At 38.8% G+C, this 20,703-nt stretch overlaps 1 protein-coding gene across 2 annotated transcripts in view; it reads right to left on the bottom strand.

Moving 5' to 3' along the window:
- LOC5571682 (Kv channel-interacting protein 4) overlaps nucleotides 1-20,703 on the bottom strand; it is a 341,315-nt gene that overhangs the window by 231,717 nt on the left and 88,895 nt on the right. The window lies entirely within an intron of this gene.

The raw sequence follows: 20,703 nt of genomic DNA, 5'->3' as shown, positions 1-20,703 counted from the left end.
TTATCTTTATCCGATGAATTCGTCATATTTATCTATGAAAATGTGAAATTTCACTTCAGGTTGTATGATCATTTTGAAATTAGATTAGTAACCTCCTATGAAATATATGGTAGCATTGGAAAGAACAGTATTGATTGAGGCTTGTTCAGTATGCTGAAGCAAATTCTAAATAATTCTAATTAAAGAATATTTAACAGCAATGTGTCTATAGGAAGTTATTCGAGGATTATAATGAAAGCTTCAGTCATCGGTTTGTTGATCTTATGGTTTGAGAGAAATATTATTCATTGCTTGGCAATGTGATAAATAAAGTCGGAAATATTACTCTGTTAACTCTCTTACACACATTTGGTGGCACTTAAAAAAGCCAAAGGCTTTGTTAGCTCGGATGCTGTCATAGATGAATCGCACTACAGTATGTTATCAGTTTATTGTCATGGTTAAACGAAGAATCCCCAACGCAAGTGTAGAAATTTGTATAAGTTCTCTGCTTATAAGACGAACCAGTTGAATGCTTCGTGGTGTGGATGGCACACATCAGCAACAGGTATTAGATCACACGGCTGAAGTCGAAATCTGAAAACGTAGCTTAAGTTTGAAATCTTGAGCGATACCACAAGCCGGACGCTCGATTTGTCTAATAATAGTAGTAATGATGCCTAACGGGCTTGATTCTTGACTGCAGCACAGATGAGTTTATCACGAGCCGAAATCTCATAAACCAGATGCTGATCAACAGCTCAGCAGGCTTCTGGCAACGAGGTGCTCCTCGCTAAGCATGTTCGGAGGAGCTCTTACCAGCTCGAAAGCGAAAATGGAATGAATCCGAATCCAAAGAAGGAGGCATGCTTTAAACCCTTAGATTAGCAGATTATGCTCCTCCCATTCATGCTCTTCTCTTCTTGTCAACCAATCTGGAAAATGGGTATGTGCCAATAATGTGTTGGGCTTAGAATTACTTGAAAATTGCGAAAAATGATAATGCGTGAGAAATTGATCAAACATGAATAGTTGGAATGGTTGACATTTACTAAATATTCTATAGATAGCTATTGATAATCAATAATCAGTTTCCTTAGTATGAAAGTGAATTTTTGATTAATGCGTGCCAAAATGATGAAAATTTTACTATCAGAATTTCTCTTCAAAACCATTCTAAATATGACGCAATTTTGTTACATGTGATAATTTTCATAATCGAAATGCTCCCATAAAATATGGCAAATCAAAGACACTGTTGGAAATGCCACTCTAGTTTACATTCGTTGTGAAATGTTGAGCACTCACCTCGACGGCACAGCAAGGCGTCCAAGAAGAGTCTCAAATTGTCGTGCCATCAATTATTCATGACATATTAAATTTTGTACGAAACTGTGAGATTGATTGAGGAATATAAGATGTAATAAGGTCGGAAATATTATTCTTTCAACTCTTTTCCACAAATTTGATGGCCCTGACAAGGGCCGATGGCTTTCTTGGCCTCGATGCAGTCACAGATAAATAGCACTGCGGGATTGATCAGTTGATTGCCATGGTCCGTGGATGGCGCACAACAGCAACGGGTAGTGGATCACCGGGCACAAGGTGAAATCTGAAAACGATTCTAATTCTTGAAATCTTGAGCGATTTCATAAGTCCGACGCTTGATTCGCTGCTCTTTTCTCTTCGGATCAGCTTCTGGAATTTAGCTCTTCACGGGCTTGCTTCTTGACCACCGATCACCAGACGCTGGATCGCTAGCTTGAAGGACGACGCTGCACAGGATCGGAGGAGCTCTTGCCAGCTCGGAAGTCGAAACGGAATGAAACCGAATCCAAAGAAGGAAGCATGCTATATACCCTTAGATTAGCAGATTATGCTCCTCCCATTCGTGCTCTTCTCTTTCTAATCGACCAATCTGGGAAATGCATATGTGCCAATAATGAGTTGGACTTAGAATTACTTGATAATTGCGAAAAATGATAATGCGTGAGAAATTGGTCGAACATGAATGAAAGGGTTGACAATTACTAAATATTCAATAGTTCGCTATTGATAATCAATAGTTTTCTTTAATATGAAGGTAAATTTCTGATCCATGGTGCCAAAATGATGAAAATTGTTCAATGGGAATTTCTTTTCAAAAGCATTCTAAACATGTCGCAATTTTGTTACATGTGATCATTTTCGTAATCGAAGTGTTCCCATAAAATATGGCAAATCAAAGACACTGTCGAAAATTCCACTCTAGTTTACATTCGTTGTGAAATGTTAAACACTCACCCCGACGGCACAGCAGCAGCGTCCACGAATAGTCAATTATTCATAACAAATTAAATTTTGTATGAAGCTGCGAGATTGATTGAGATTAAGATCTAATAAGCTCGGAAATATTATTCCTTCAACTCTTTACCACAAATTTGATGGTCCTGACAAGGTCCGATGGCAGATAAATAGCACTGCGGGAAGTTATCACTTGATTGCCATGATCAAACGGGAAATCCTCAACGCAAACAGCAACGGGTAGTGGATCCCCGGGCACAAGTCGAAATCTGGAAACGATGCTCACTCTTGGAATCTCGAGCGTTTCCGACGCTCGATTAGCAGCAACTCCTCGGATCAGCAATTCTGGGGGCTTCTGGTAATTGGCTCCTAACGGGCTTGCTTCTTGATCGCCAATGCTGAATTTATCACGGGTCGAAATCTGGGAGCGCGGATAAATTTGCGGCGGCGATGACGATGGCTTGGACGCTTCTCCGAGCGGCAAACTACTGCCCATGCCATCGTCATCGCCGCCGCAAATCAATCTTGCGTCTTCCTCTTCCGACGACACAAATTGAACTGTGACGCGGGTGCAAAAGCAAAGCGAGAATGACTCGCCCGACCGTGTTCACAGTCCGACCGCAAAAAGAAGACTGAGGGAAGAAGCAGGGACCCGTTTGCTTTTATAGTGGGAAGCGACACCGTCGAAAAGTGCTCGAACGTGATTGGTTGGATAAGAAAGGGGTCAACATTTATCAAATTTTCAATAGTTTAACAACAAAATTCACTTATCGGATATATTACTAACGATGCGTAGATACATTTCTGATCGAATGATACTAAAATCGTAATAATTGGTTCATAAACAACTGAGTTATTAACGTTAAAAATCTCCCCTAATTTCGTTACATGTCTCATTTTCCGTACTTTTAAAGTGCACCCCAATATAGAAAACAAAGACGTAGTCCTACGTCAAAAACGAAATTGACAAACCTTGATGTTTTATTAGTTTTATCCTTAGTGATTTTGTCTAAAAATGTCGAATCCAATGCTTAAAATGGCAGAAATCTACATTCTTTGGATGTGATCCATAATCGTGGTAAACAATCATTTCCTGGTCCATATTATGGATCACTAGTTAGAAGTGCTAATATTTGGTATTTAGAATCAACAATCAAGAAAAATGTTTTCCAATGATGAATTCATACTGAATCGAAGCGAACAAGCATGTTTTATGCTATAACATTTGAATTTTACTACCTGTGGGAGCTTATGAATGCTGACGGCACTTCTTACAGAAAACGACCATATAATGATAGCTGTGTGGTACCAACTAAACTTTTGTCAAATACACCGTTATTTAGCGGTTGAATGTTGTGCTTAACATTAAAAATGGTAGAAGACAAATAGTATAACATGGGAAAAATATGTTTTACGTAAACGTTTATGTTTTGGGCAAGTTATTCGATGATGAACGCCAAAGTGATCCGTAACTGTGTGGGCCTGGGCATGGTACAACATAAAAATTGGAAAAAATATAACAGAATAAATAAGTTGTTTTTAATCTGATTGAATACACGATTGACTACATTAATTAAATAACCAATGAATAGATTTTCGTGACATAGTTTTTAAATATGAATCACTATCACATATAATCAAAACAACTACTAAAAAGTTAAATTAATTAATTCAAGAGAACAAAAATATATCAAAACATATATGGTACTGGTTGTGCATAATGATGATAGCTATCAAGCTGACTGGTATATATATGGAACATAAATTGACTCTAATCTTGATGTTAACATTTCTTTCGAACAAAACTTGATATTAACAATGTTCTTGAAACTTTAACGAATTCCATTGTTGAAGCCAGGAGCGTTGCAGTTCCAAAATGTGAAGTAAAATTTGAATAAGGTACCCCGGGGCAAGTGAGAATCCGGGGTAAGTGGGGCGTTTCGTCATAGCTCAACTAGGAAAAGTTTTTCATGGGGGTATTCTTCTAGAAAGTTAAAGATAAAATGACAAGGAATGTATTTAGTACTAAACATATTGTTATTTTTATTACCATGTGGTTCATGTAACAGTTGTCAGTTCAGTGCCATTTTCAACTTGCATGATAAATTGTGACACGTTTCACGTCTTGCATTGACTCGCAAAAAATAAATGTGTTTTAAAATGTGTTTAAATTTTAAGTATTATTACAAGCTGCTAACGATAAACCAGTATTTTGTTTTCATTTCATATGAAATTTTCGATGGTCTATCTTACCCCAAAATATATTTGTACCTGGGGTAAGTGGGACCTATCAAAACAAAAACAAACTTTTCGTACACGTTTCATACATTCTCCTAGAGAGTAGCACTAAAACATTCAAATAAATGATTTTTATCAAAAAAGATCAACCTCAAATTACGTAATTGCATAAAAGGGAGAAGAAAAGTGTTATTATACTTTATTTTTAAATTTATTTTTTTATTTTTGAAATACGACTTCAAAATTGAACAAACACACAGCTGAAATTTGAAATGCATCATGAGAACGATTACTTTTCTATTTTATTTGAACTTTATTTGTTATTTCTACCAAATTAAGTGGAGATGGAAAACAATTCCACCCTATGTGGTTTTCTGCCATGCATACCAATAATAACAAAACATCTTTATAATTTCGTCAATTATAGATTGTTTATGTTCTACATTTTAATTAACAACTTATAAATGATATATTTTGAACATGTTTAATTCCTCTTTACGCTTTTATTGAGGAATTTTCAGTTAATATTAAATGTGAGGTGACATACTATTAAATAAAGGGTTTCTTCCTAAAACGTAACGTATTTTATGGTTGATCCCTTATGTACATCAAATATGTACTTAAAATTAAAAATCTATGATTTATCAATCCTATTATTGTAATGGTTGACTTACTGATGTGGATTGACGCATGAAACTGGATGTGTCCCACTTGCCCCGTTTAGCGAGGTAACTGCGTCCAATGGCTCATTCTAAAACTTTCTTCCAAGGTTTTCACAATTTTGAAATTATTCGATTAGTTCCATACACGCACCAGCAAATATGTTGCCAAAACGTGATTGTGTTGTTGGATTTGAAAAATATTGACATTTGAAAATTTTATTGAACAATTTGTTTGAACTATCATTTTTTTCGTTCCCACTTGCCCCGCGGTACCTTACGTGATTATAGACTATGATGATAAACCGTCTTAAAAATCATGAGGAGAAGGCAATTTCAACGCACTCGCGATACTGCTATGAAAATTATATGGCCGGATTTGCAGGAAGAAATAAAGAAACGTTTTTCTCAATACCAAACCTCAAACAAAAATTTTGAAAATAGGATTTCTCAATTGTACCTTGTCTCTAAGCCCTTTTGGAAATTATCTAAAATTTTGAAAAAAAAACCTCAGAAGCCAATACCGGCATTGGAAGAAGAAAACAAATTACTACTAACTAATTGCGAAAAAGCTCAAAAACTTGCTATGCAGTTTGAAAGCGCGCACAATTTTAATTAAGGACTTATTAGTCCAATAGAAAATCAAGTTCTTCAAAATTGACTTCGAAAATATTCTTAATCAAGAGAACGTTTTCGAAAATTCCTGGGATACTGATTTGGAAGAAATGAGAACTATTATTTAAAAATTCAAAAATATGAAAGCTCCTGGCGATGATGGAATTTTTTACATCCTCATCAAGAAAATTCCCGGAAGTAGCTTATCATTCTTAGTTGATATTTTTAACAAATGTTTTCAATTAGCATATTTTCCTGACAAATGAAAAAATGCTAGGGTTGTACCAATTTTAAAACCAGACACAAATCCTGCAGAAGCTTCTAGCTATCGTCCAATCAGTTCGCTTTCCTCCATCAGTAAACATTTTGAAAAAAATCATTTTGAACAAAATGATGGCCCACATCAACGAAAATTCAATTTTTGCCAATGAACAGTTCGGATTCCGCCATGGACATTCGACCACTCATCAACTTTTACGTGTAACAAATTTGATTCGTTCCAACAAATCTGATGGCTATTCTACTGGTCTTGCTTATCTAGATTTAGAAAAAGCATTCGACAGTGTTTGGCACTGAAGGCTTGATCGTAAAATTAAAAAACTTTAATTTTTCAACATACATTGTTAGAATAATTCAAAGTTATCTGTCAAACCGTACACTTTAAGTTAATTATCAGAACTCCAGGTCTGAAAGACTTCCTGTAAGAGCTGGTGTTCCCCAAGGCAGCATTTTGGGACCAATATTATACAAAATTTTCACATCTGACTTACCTGAGTTAACTCAGGGATGTCAAAAATCTTTGTTTGCGGATGTAACAGGCCTCTCCGCCAAAAGACGAAGCCTGCGTGTCATCTGTAGTTGATTGCAAAAAAGTTTGGATATTTTTTCTTCATACTTGCAAAGATGGAAGATTTCTCCTAATGCTTCCAAAACTCAACTAATAATATTCCCAGATAAGCCAAAAGCTCTTTATTTGAAACCTTCAAGTAGACATGTTGTCACGATGAGAGGGGTTCCAATAAATTGATCAGATGAAGGTAAGTACCTAGGGCTCATGCTAGATAAGAATTTAACTTTCAAAAATCACATTGAGGTCATTCAAGTCAAATGTAACAAATATGTAAATGTCTCTATCCCATTATTAATAGAAAATCAAAACTTTGTCTTAAGAACAAGCTTTTGATATGCAAACAAATTTTCAGGCCAACCATGTTGTATGCTGTACCAATATGGACTAGCTGTTGTAATTGTAACCAGGAAAAAAGCTCTTCAGAGAATGAATGAATGAAATTTTGAAAATGATTCTGAAGCTTCCTCCCTTGTACATATAGTAGTAATGAGTTACATAAAATATCCAATGTTGAAATATTGAAACAAATGTCAAATAAAATAGTCAATAATTTCAGGCAAAAACGTTACATTCTTCTATTGCCACGATTAATGCGTTATATATTTAGGTTAAGTTAAGTTCAGTAAATTGAAAACGTGTTTTTTTTTCTTCTATAAGCAGGTGAAATCAACTCACCTGTAAAAAATCTGAACTGCTACGGCAAATGAAATGTAATAAGTTGTTGTTAATAAAATGTTATTAAAATCTTAAATTTGTTTTACCAAATTAGGATGATAGTGTTGTCTAATAATACAGAACATCTAGATATAAAGAATGAATGTAATGTTTGAAATGATACTTATAAAGAAATTAAAAAAATGATATCTATCAAGCCTACCGAATTTTTTTTTTCAAAAAAAGTTATAATTTTCGAGAATTTTGAAATTGAATGCCTTTTTCTACATAAAATTAAATTATTAAACTTCTGCTGTTATGAACGAAAAATTTCTTTAAATTCACTTAACACTTCAGTCGTCACGCTGTTGTATTTTGTACAACACTTTTGAAAAAACTTGCTTTTCGTCCTCAACAGCAGTGTGGTGGTTTTGACGGTGGTGAACCGCGCGACGACACTAGTTATAGATATAATATCATGTTTGTATCTATGGAATGAAATAGTATGTTAATTGCATACCTTTTCTACGAGTACTGTAAATGTTTTATGGGAATCTTTTCTAAACTTGAATCATCGATATTATAAACAAGATCACGAATGGTTCCAATTGCAGTTAATTTTCAAGTAAATATTGATTTTTCGAACGGGCAATAATCGATCATATTTGATTTCCCGCTTTATTAAAGTAAAAGCTATGGTTTTAATGATTGATAACAAATCGACTCTCTTATTTATAAGTCATGGAACATTGTGGTTTTCTTTTTTTTCTACGGAATGGCCGAAGGATAGTTTTGAGTTGGGGAATTTTATTGTATAAGATCAGTTCATTGGTACAAAGCACACATTTTTTTTTTCAAATATAAAAAAGAACTTTTCTTTTGTGTTAGTTAATTAAGTTTACTCCCAACTGTTTTCATCAGTTCGAAATTCACGCGCAATATTAGAGCTGCCAATAATAGTTCAAATTATCTTCAAGCGTTTTCGCGCGTCGAAGCACCACACGAACTGCTTTCACGCTTGACCACACTTTCCATCCCTCTTCGCATCGCTTCAGTATGCCAGGTAAGCGCGATTTTCATACAACATGCATGGAGAGACCTTCAACGCGTACGCTCCTCTTTCACATCCTCGCTTTCTGTCTGTACTAAGTAATAGAGTTTGAGATTTTATCAAACATGCCTTGTCGGTTTTTTATATACCGCATTGACAAGTGATCCACAAGGAGCAAGTTTGTTTTACGTAAGCCATAGTGTTGCACAAAATATCTAGATACAGTGAAACCTCCATGAGTCGATATTGAAGGGACTATCGACTCATGGAAATATCGAGTCATGGAACAGCAATTCTTTGGAAAGCTGCTTCTAGGGACCATCATAGTAACCATGAAATTATGTTTTTAGTATGGTTCCATGAGTCGATATCGAGTCATGGAACATCAACTCATGGAGGTATCACTGTATTTCACAAAATTTTATTGAACTGGTCCTTGATATTGAATTGTAATCAAGAACTCTAGGAAGATTTCCTGTTTTTAGAGGCGTTTTACAAACAGTTTCTTAAGGTTTATCCGATCGAATTGCCCGGAACCCATAATGGCGTTGTTTTGGTTTTGTTTCACATTGGGCTGGATAGATTATTTTAGATAGGTGAGGTTGGGACGGAGAATATTGCTTTTACCTTGAATTTTTTTTAGAATTTAGATGTCAGTATTATCATTCTGTATTTCTGTTTATTTGCTGTCAAATCATCTAACAGTGAACAATCTGCTCTTCAAATCAGCAAAATGGAGTCACATAAAGCCAAGAGTACTCTGAAAATTATACAAGAGTGAATGATCAAACTGATGAAAGTTTAAATCAAAGCCTGAGCTTACATGATCAACTGATCATATTCTTCGACATTTTTTTATCTCGATTTATGAGGAAAATGTATACAGGAAACAAGACAAATAGAAATAAGGAATATATGATTGACGAATTATAATTATTCATGATTGTAATAAAATTGTTGAAAAATCTAGATATTTAAAAGAGAGACTAGTGCTGAACAAGCAAAATATTATTCACCCCTGTTCTTGTTTATATTCAAATGCCATTTCGATCGAACACAGTTTTTCATTTTCGCCAACACTTGGTATTGTTAGGGATTCTTCCACCACATTTAATGATAAAAGATGTTTAGAAGTAGTTATCAACTGGAGAAAGCAATAAAATAATATAGACAACACAAACACTGATTACTGTGATGCATTAAAACCCGGACACCTAAGATGATACACATATTCAAATGCTTGCATAGGATTGGTTAATCGTTATTTTATTATGTATTACTTTGAGATGATAGTTTTTGGTTAGAACTTGATAATTTTCACCAAATTTACAATGAAATTAATGAAAATTGAGTTAATTCTGCATCATGTCGTGTCCATAAATCCAGACACATGAATCAAAATCCGGACATCGGTGCATCAAATTCCGAACATTAAAAAATCGCAGTTGTTCTTAAAAAAAAATAAAAACCATTAAACATACCTTGATATCACGATACAAAGATTCATGGATTTGTAAAAATAATGTTGTTCCTCTGTTGGATTATACAGAAACATCATAAAACGTAGGTTTTGAAGTCTACAAAAGATACTTGTTATATGTGCATCGTTCCCCCAATAATTACACATAATTTACAAACATTTTCGGTTAATATTATTTAAAATCACAACGGTACAACATTCAACGAGTTTTCCAGGTTTTCGAACAATTATGATGTTGTATTTCTTTTTGAACTTTTGTATGCTAACACACTGTGTCAGGATTCGAAACCACACATATAAGTATCCTGACAGTCTTCTTCTAGCACAGAATTTCATGCATTTCATTAATTTCTTCGAAACTATTGACTTTACCGAGAACAAAATACAAACAAATCACTACAGAACATGAATCACATATGATAAGCACGTAACAAACGCGTGATGAATCGCCGAAACGCGATGGCGTATTGAGTAGATTTTTTTTGGTTATCGTTAATTTTGAAAACAAACGCGTCCTAGCGGAACCGACTTTTGTTTTTGTCTTTATTAATGTTTTACAAGGCTAACTTGTTGTCGATTCATGTTACAATGGTCAACAATAGTTAACATTAATTGTAGGAAAAATATTATCACACTAGGAAGGATATTTAACATTGAAATGATTGAATTTCACTAGAGTGTCCGGATATTGGTCCTGTCCGGATTTTGATTCATCACGGTAACAGTTTATCAATAAATCAGTTGTAATTATGATAAGTTACAAAAGTTAATTCATTTAATTATAAAATTCCTTATTTGTGGATTTAATTTACTAGCAAACGTTCTGATCCGTGCTCCATTTACGCCAAACACGAGCGCAGTCATATCATATTCCTCTAGCGTTCACTAGCGTTCTTGCGCGTCGAAGCAGCAAATGATTTCCACAGATCTCTTTGAACCTCTTCACTTCGCCTTCAGTATACCAGGTAAGCGCGTTTTCCATATAGTTTGCACTGAGAGAGCTTTGACTCTCTTCTCTTCTCTCCTTTTATCCCTTCTCTACTCCTGCAATATGTCATCGCCCTTAGAATATCGCATGTTGTGATGTCATCCATGCAGGCTGTGTTTGTGTTGTCTTGCTCAGGGATGATTCGCTCGCAGTCAAACGTACCTCCTGCTTGCTCCTCTTCCACCGGTTCGCGTGCATACAAATTGGTGAAATATCGTACCATTTGGTCCCGAATCTCATCGGGATCGTCGATCACTTCGTCTCTTTCGTTGCGCAGCTGTTCGATAGTTGTTTTGCGCCTCGCTCTTTCTCCGAGTTGGAAAGTGGATATTGGTTCTCCGGCGACAAAAGTTTCATTTATTCGGAAGAACATTTCCGAAAACCGTCGCTGATGCGAAAGCATTTCGGCTTTCACTTGGTTGATCGTGGTGAGCATTGCGCGGTTGTTGTGGTAGCTATCATATGCTTGCCGTAGTCGCTCATATAGCCGCTGCTGTTCACGATGAAAGTCATCGAAAGCAAGTTTCGATTTCCATCGAAAAAAGGATTGGATTTTGGGTTTAGCACATGACAGCCACCATTCCATCCACGATGCGTAATTACGACGCTGGCGAGTCCAATACTGCCATCGTGTTTGCAGCTCGTTAATGTTTTCTGTTGTGAGGACATGTGGGCGGAGGGACCAGTAACCTCTGCCAGGTATTCTGTCAGGAAGAGGAAGCAGCATTCTCACTGTAACTGCTTTGTGATCCGAGAAGCAACATACATGTACACATGTTGTTCTCAGATGTTCTCGCAAGCTGTCGCTGACATAGATTCGGTCGAGCCTGGACGACGAATTGTATGAAATGTATGTGTGGCCCGGCTCGCGTGATCGAAGCCGTTGCCAGACGTCATGCAGCCGAAGTTGCTGTATGGTATTTTGAAGTGCGGGGCTTGAGTTTGGCCCTGTCGCGTCGGATTGCCGAATCACGCAGTTAAAATCTCCACCGAATATGACATGATCGGTGCGGTGGCGGAGATAGTATGCGACAGTGTTGGTAAAAAAACGTTCGCGTTCGGCACGAAGAGCCGAGCCTGACGGAGCATACACGTTACAGAAAGTAGTGTTATGGACACGTAGAGCAAGCAGACGTCCATCCAGGCTCTTCTCGATGTGCGAGAATTTAATGTGCTCTTTTAGAGCGATTGCTGTTCCTCTCCTTGCTTGATCCACGTTACAAACTACATTGTACCCAGGCAGGTTGAGTTGTTCGTTCTCCACTTCTTGCAGGAAAACAATATCGAGTTCGACAGAGCGGATGAACGTGCGGAGTGCGTTTATTTTTGTTGGATTGGTGATCGTGTTTATATTAATTGTACCGATATTCACACTAGTGTACTCCATTATTGACGGATATCATCCCCGGAGGCTCGGTCATGTTCGTTGGTGCTTTCGTTGTTGGATCGCAGCTTCTTTCCTGGTGGTGATGATCGTCTCGTTCGTAGTCGTCGGTTGCTGCTGGATTGATACGATGCTTGCGAGCTATCCGTTTCGTTGCCATCAGCTCTTCGCAATGTAGTGAAGCTGCCAATCGGGGTTGGTGTCGGTGGGATTTGGATAACGGGATGTACTCCGGCAGGTTTGGCTGCGGGAGGAGCCATGTCATACGTTTGCTGTATGTTTGATGGAGATCGGGTCTTGTTCATAGGTGTTGGTTGAATTGGATTGTTCGGTTGTGGTTTTGGTTGGAGGTTGTTCGGCTTTGCCGGTTTTCTGAGCACTTGCTGCTTCGCAACGTTGGCATACGACTGGTCTGCTGATAGCTTTTGTACCAACAGTTTTTTGTTTTGTACACACGGAATACCGACATGTACAAACTCTAGGCAGTGCAAGCATGTCTGCCGCTGCCCCCTGTAACCTACCGCCGTGTCTTCTCCACGAATTGTCACGAGGGAGGGAATGTTTCTCTTCACCACCATTCGAGCGATACGCACACCAGTTTTAACGCCACCGAAAACGGAGCGTTCATCCCACAGGAGATCGCGGACGTTAAGCACATCGCCGTATTCGGCGAGAAACTCGGCGATTTGGTCGTTGGATATGTCGTTGGAGAGGTCGAACAGACGCACTTCCACTGCCCCGTCCTCCATCATGATCCGCAGTTTGTAACTCTTTCCGTCAAACACGAAATCGTGCTTGTTGTCGTGCTGTTGGACGATCGTCTCAGCAAGCTCTAGGCTGTTGACCTCCTCGAAGGTGCACCCGAGTCGCTTACTCGGCTGGAGAAGAAGCACATTTTCTCGCGTGAGGCCGAGTTCTTTCCCAACGAATTTATGTATTTCATCGTGGGAAAGCTGCTTCGGAAACTGCGAGTAGTCAACACGGAATGTGTTTTCGCGGCGCGGCATCGCGAAAAACGACGACGCGGTTACTGCGAAACACGGCACTAATAGCAACGGTGTCAATAACTGACAAAAACGTACGTAATAGTCTGTGATCGACTTCCGATGATCGCTCTCTATACAATCGACTGATCGGCTCGGAAGTTGAGCTCTAACTGATGATGTTCAAATTATTATTCCAGTTTTATTTGAAACTTGTGTACTTACGGCATCGAAACATACAATTCCAATACAATGTCTGGATTCAAAAACATTGGGCTCCAATTCCGGACAGTCTTTTTTACTATTTTAAACTATATTTTCAGCATATTTTTTCAATGTGGTGTCACTAAACTTTTAAACTATAACTTTGTGTATTATTATGCTACAATCACTACTGCTGCGACGATTGCCTCCATCTAAGCGCCCAGTGTTGTGAAAAACTCAATTTCTCACAACTCACGCTTGATATTTTTCATGCGTGAGTTGTCAATCATGCATCTCAGCAGTCAAAAAATCATGGATGAGTTGGCTCACCTTTTTAATTCATTGTCTCGTATTTCCACAGTTTACACACACACGGCAATAATTTCTTGTTAGTCTGGTAAAATTATGTTAATCCTTTCTAACGTTAACAACAACATTCGGGTTTCACGAGTTTTTGCCGGGTTTTGCGACTGAATCATTTTTTACGGTTTGAGTTGTTTGAGTTGATTTTGCGTCAAAATCTCAAGCGTGAGATTTGCGAAACAGATCTCTAATGAGATTGCTCTCACGGGAGAGCGTATTGATTGAGATTTTGAGTGTGAGTCTATCAACACTGTAAGCGCCCCTCGAACGCATATATACCATCAGGGATTGAATCCTGAGAGAATTGAGAGAATCTCTCGCGTATCGCTCTCTGTAACTATCATAACATGCTGCACATTATGAGAGACTGTTTATCGTATACTGCTACAACTTTGATCAGATTGGGGGGATAGTAGTGCATGATAAAACCCCTCTAAACATGCTCCAAGCCTGGGGGACACTATTGCTATTGGAAGTTCGTGGATTGTTTATCGTGCCAGAAAAGAAAAACACCTATCCCCAACGGTAAACAAGCGTGAAAAATGGATTTTATCATCGCTCTCTCTTTGGGGCTCTCGCTCGCTGCTCCCATTTATCAGACTCGTTACACCTTGCGATACAATGACGATCGTGGACCGCAACATATGGGATGTTTTTCTTCGCTTGCTTTGATCGTGCTTCATACTCGAATGAGAGCGAACTCTGCAATGCCTGTATACCATCCATGCAAATGAGTGGGGGAAATGTCAAGTGGGGGAATGAGAATTGAAAAAAATACCTTCTCATTGTTGATTGATCGATGTGAATGCAAAATCGTTTATTAAGTGACTTATAATTTATATATTATTACTATATGCTTATTGAAACTGAATAATTACAGATAGCGACCTGAATTACCCTATATTAAATTTAAAAATTTGAATTTGTTTGCCTAGTACGAGACCAAATGTAAGTAATAAAATACTATACGATTATCTCTAACCAATAAATTTATACCTTTGAGCTGATCTCATCGGGGACATTGATGAGTTTGTTGAACAGAGCTCTGAAAGGCCAATACGTCGTAATAACTACAAAAACAGCTATTTTTTCATTCAATATAGTTGTATAAATGCATCAATTTAGCATTTTATTGGTAAACTAGTGGTTTCAGCAAACTTCGTCTTGCCATCAAGTAGGCTGTTGCAAAATGTCATGTAATCCCCCATACAAAATGACACCTGAGTCTTCTCCCGTTTTCCAGATTATTCCGGAGACTTTCCCAAACTTTTTCCTTGCACGAACACGTCGCATCCCTTGTCGAGTGCAACAGTGAAAAACTTACCTCAATCGGTTGATCCGTTCTCAAGTTATTTCGTGACATACAAACACCACTCCATTTTTATTTATACAGATATTATCAGAGTGTCCGGATATTGGTACCGTCCGAATTTTGATTCACTACGGTACACCGCGAATGAAAGCTCCTGAGTTTCCCTACAAAACTTCATATATAGTTGTTTGACCTAGTTCGGTTGACAAAAATATAAGTCGATTTGAAAAAAAAAACTAATTTTATTTTAAAAAAAATATAACAGATTTTTTTATCAATTTGAAATTTTTTTTCTAATCCAAATACCATGTTCATTTCGAAGTTCATAAAACGTTAATTAAACATACCAAATTTCATGCAAATTTGTGCATTTTTACTATCGCTAATATATCACTTTCATTGATTTTGTATGTTTTTATATATTGAATCATTAGTGGTTATTTTGTACCACTTCTCCCTAATATAAAAATCTGAAATTTTGCGGAATATATTCTTTTATATAGGAAAACAACTCCTGTAAATTTTAGCTCGATCGGAGAACATCAATACAACCTCTCTAGACAAGGCAGTTGCGGTACTCGCAAAATGGCTCAAGTTCAAACACTACCCCGAAAAAAATTTTTTCGAAAATTTTTGGAACGGCATATCTGGATTACACCTCAAATGAAAGCCCATGAGTTACCCTACAAAACGTCATATTTAGTTTTTTGACCTAGTTCGGTTGGTAAGAAAAAAATCGATTTGAAAATCACTAAATTTTTTATGAAAAACTCATTTTTATCGATTTGAAGTACTTTTAAAATTCATATACCATGCCAATCTCAAAGTTTATATAACGTAGAGTAATCAAGCCAAGTTTCAACGTAATCCGTGCAGTTTTACTATAGTTATATCAGTTTTTGTGATTTTGCATGTTTAGTGACATGAAATCATTGGGGGTCATTTTGTCCCACTTCCCCCCAATATAAAAATCTAATATTTTGCAAAACATCATGTTTTATATAGAAGAACAATCCCTGAAAATTTCAGCCTGATCGAAGAACATCAATACAAGAAGGGGTTGCGGCTCTCGCGAACTGGCTCTTAAAGCCGAGCCGATGTTTCAGGATACGTGACAGGATTTTATAATCAAAATTGATTAAACTGATTGGTCGGTAAGAACGAGCGGTGTCTCCCGCCCTTCGTTTCTTTACCAACACAATCACCCCATCCATAAACTGAGCGGGGAAGTTTGATCTAAGGGCTTCGTTCATGATTAGATTCAGCTCACGATGAATCACATCAAACGCCCGCAGGTAGAACTCTTTGGGTAGGCCGTCGGGGCCAGGAGATTTTCTAGATGCGCTTGTTCGGATTGCTGTTAGAATATCGCATGTTGTGATGTCATCCATGCAGGCTGTGTTTGTGTTGTCTTGCTCAGGGATGATTCGCTCGCAGTCAAACGTACCTCCTGCTTGCTCCTCTTCCACCGGTTCGCGTGCATACAAATTGGTGAAATATCGTACCATTTGGTCCCGAATCTCATCGGGATCGTCGATCACTTCGTCTCTTTCGTTGCGCAGCTGTTCGATAGTTGTTTTGCGCCTCGCTCTTTCTCCGAGTTGGAAAGTGGATATTGGTTCTCCGGCGACAAAAGTTTCATTTATTCGGAAGAACATTTCCGAAAACCGTCGCTGATGCGAAAGCATTTCGGCTTTCACTTGGTTGATCGTGGTGAGCATTGCGCGGTTGTTGTGGTAGCTATCATATGCTTGCCGTAGTCGCTCATATAGCCGCTGCTGTTCACGATGAAAGTCATCGAAAGCAAGTTTCGATTTCCATCGAAAAAAGGATTGGATTTTGGGTTTAGCACATGACAGCCACCATTCCATCCACGATGCGTAATTACGACGCTGGCGAGTCCAATACTGCCATCGTGTTTGCAGCTCGTTAATGTTTTCTGTTGTGAGGACATGTGGGCGGAGGGACCAGTAACCTCTGCCAGGTATTCTGTCAGGAAGAGGAAGCAGCATTCTCACTGTAACTGCTTTGTGATCCGAGAAGCAACATACATGTACACATGTTGTTCTCAGATGTTCTCGCAAGCTGTCGCTGACATAGATTCGGTCGAGCCTGGACGACGAATTGTATGAAATGTATGTGTGGCCCGGCTCGCGTGATCGAAGCCGTTGCCAGACGTCATGCAGCCGAAGTTGCTGTATGGTATTTTGAAGTGCGGGGCTTGAGTTTGGCCCTGTCGCGTCGGATTGCCGAATCACGCAGTTAAAATCTCCACCGAATACGACATGATCGGTGCGGTGGCGGAGATAGTATGCGACAGTGTTGGTAAAAAAACGTTCGCGTTCGGCACGAAGAGCCGAGCCTGACGGAGCATACACGTTACAGAAAGTAGTGTTATGGACACGTAGAGCAAGCAGACGTCCATCCAGGCTCTTCTCGATGTGCGAGAATTTAATGTGCTCTTTTAGAGCGATTGCTGTTCCTCTCCTTGCTTGATCCACGTTACAAACTACATTGTACCCAGGCAGGTTGAGTTGTTCGTTCTCCACTTCTTGCAGGAAAACAATATCGAGTTCGACAGAGCGGATGAACGTGCGGAGTGCGTTTATTTTTGTTGGATTGGTGATCGTGTTTATATTAATTGTACCGATATTCACACTAGTGTACTCCATTATTGACGGATATCATCCCCGGAGGCTCGGTCATGTTCGTTGGTGCTTTCGTTGTTGGATCGCAGCTTCTTTCCTGGTGGTGATGATCGTCTCGTTCGTAGTCGTCGGTTGCTGCTGGATTGATACGATGCTTGCGAGCTATCCGTTTCGTTGCCATCAGCTCTTCGCAATGTAGTGAAGCTGCCAATCGGGGTTGGTGTCGGTGGGATTTGGATAACGGGATGTACTCCGGCAGGTTTGGCTGCGGGAGGAGCCATGTCATACGTTTGCTGTATGTTTGATGGAGATCGGGTCTTGTTCATAGGTGTTGGTTGAATTGGATTGTTCGGTTGTGGTTTTGGTTGGAGGTTGTTCGGCTTTGCCGGTTTTCTGAGCACTTGCTGCTTCGCAACGTTGGCATACGACTGGTCTGCTGATAGCTTTTGTACCAACAGTTTTTTGTTTTGTACACACGGAATACCGACATGTACAAACTCTAGGCAGTGCAAGCATGTCTGCCGCTGCCCCCTGTAACCTACCGCCGTGTCTTCTCCACGAATTGTCACGAGGGAGGGAATGTTTCTCTTCACCACCATTCGAGCGATACGCACACCAGTTTTAACGCCACCGAAAACGGAGCGTTCATCCCACAGGAGATCGCGGACGTTAAGCACATCGCCGTATTCGGCGAGAAACTCGGCGATTTGGTCGTTGGATATGTCGTTGGAGAGGTCGAACAGACGCACTTCCACTGCCCCGTCCTCCATCATGATCCGCAGTTTGTAACTCTTTCCGTCAAACACGAAATCGTGCTTGTTGTCGTGCTGTTGGACGATCGTCTCAGCAAGCTCTAGGCTGTTGACCTCCTCGAAGGTGCACCCGAGTCGCTTACTCGGCTGGAGAAGAAGCACATTTTCTCGCGTGAGGCCGAGTTCTTTCCCAACGAATTTATGTATTTCATCGTGGGAAAGCTGCTTCGGAAACTGCGAGTAGTCAACACGGAATGTGTTTTCGCGGCGCGGCATCGCGAAAAACGACGACGCGGTTACTGCGAAACACGGCACTAATAGCAACGGTGTCAATAACTGACAAAAACGTACGTAATAGTCTGTGATCGACTTCCGATGATCGCTCTCTATACAATCGACTGATCGGCTCGGAAGTTGAGCTCTAACTGATGATGTTCAAATTATTATTCCAGTTTTATTTGAAACTTGTGTACTTACGGCATCGAAACATACAATTCCAATACAATGTCTGGATTCAAAAACATTGGGCTCCAATTCCGGACAGTCTTTTTTACTATTTTAAACTATATTTTCAGCATATTTTTTCAATGTGGTGTCACTAAACTTTTAAACTATAACTTTGTGTATTATTATGCTACAATCACTACTGCTGCGACGATTGCCTCCATCTAAGCGCCCAGTGTTGTGAAAAACTCAATTTCTCACAACTCACGCTTGATATTTTTCATGCGTGAGTTGTCAATCATGCATCTCAGCAGTCAAAAAATCATGGATGAGTTGGCTCACCTTTTTAATTCATTGTCTCGTATTTCCACAGTTTACACACACACGGCAATAATTTCTTGTTAGTCTGGTAAAATTATGTTAATCCTTTCTAACGTTAACAACAACATTCGGGTTTCACGAGTTTTTGCCGGGTTTTGCGACTGAATCATTTTTTACGGTTTGAGTTGTTTGAGTTGATTTTGCGTCAAAATCTCAAGCGTGAGATTTGCGAAACAGATCTCTAATGAGATTGCTCTCACGGGAGAGCGTATTGATTGAGATTTTGAGTGTGAGTCTATCAACACTGTAAGCGCCCCTCGAACGCATATATACCATCAGGGATTGAATCCTGAGAGAATTGAGAGAATCTCTCGCGTATCGCTCTCTGTAACTATCATAACATGCTGCACATTATGAGAGACTGTTTATCGTATACTGCTACAACTTTGATCAGATTGGGGGATAGTAGTGCATGATAAAACCCCTCTAAACATGCTCCAAGCCTGGGGGACACTATTGCTATTGGAAGTTCGTGGATTGTTTATCGTGCCAGAAAAGAAAAACACCTATCCCCAACGGTAAACAAGCGTGAAAAATGGATTTTATCATCGCTCTCTCTTTGGGGCTCTCGCTCGCTGCTCCCATTTATCAGACTCGTTACACCTTGCGATACAATGACGATCGTGGACCGCAACATATGGGATGTTTTTCTTCGCTTGCTTTGATCGTGCTTCATACTCGAATGAGAGCGAACTCTGCAATGCCTGTATACCATCCATGCAAATGAGTGGGGGAAATGTCAAGTGGGGGAATGAGAATTGAAAAAAATACCTTCTCATTGTTGATTGATCGATGTGAATGCAAAATCGTTTATTAAGTGACTTATAATTTATATATTATTACTATATGCTTATTGAAACAGAATAATTACAGATAGCGACCTGAATTACCCTATATTAAATTTAAAAATTTGAATTTGTTTGCCTAGTACGAGACCAAATGTAAGTAATAAAATACTATACGATTATCTCTAACCAATAAATTTATACCTTTGAGCTGATCTCATCGGGGACATTGATGAGTTTGTTGAACAGAGCTCTGAAAGGCCAATACGTCGTAATAACTACAAAAACAGCTATTTTTTCATTCAATATAGTTGTATAAATGCATCAATTTAGCATTTTATTGGTAAACTAGTGGTTTCAGCAAACTTCGTCTTGCCATCAAGTAGGCTGTTGCAAAATGTCATGTAATCCCCCATACAAAATGACACCTGAGTCTTCTCCCGTTTTCCAGATTATTCCGGAGACTTTCCCAAACTTTTTCCTTGCACGAACACGTCGCATCCCTTGTCGAGTGCAACAGTGAAAAACTTACCTCAATCGGTTGATCCGTTCTCAAGTTATTTCGTGACATACAAACACCACTCCATTTTTATTTATACAGATATTATCAGAGTGTCCGGATATTGGTACCGTCCGAATTTTGATTCACT

Source organism: Aedes aegypti, chromosome 2 (assembly GCF_002204515.2).
Source record: "Aedes aegypti strain LVP_AGWG chromosome 2, AaegL5.0 Primary Assembly, whole genome shotgun sequence".
In the NCBI taxonomy this organism is placed as follows: Eukaryota; Metazoa; Arthropoda; class Insecta; order Diptera; family Culicidae; genus Aedes; species Aedes aegypti.
The sequence above is the reverse complement of the archived record's forward strand: the minus strand, read 5'-3'. Positions and strand labels throughout refer to the sequence as shown.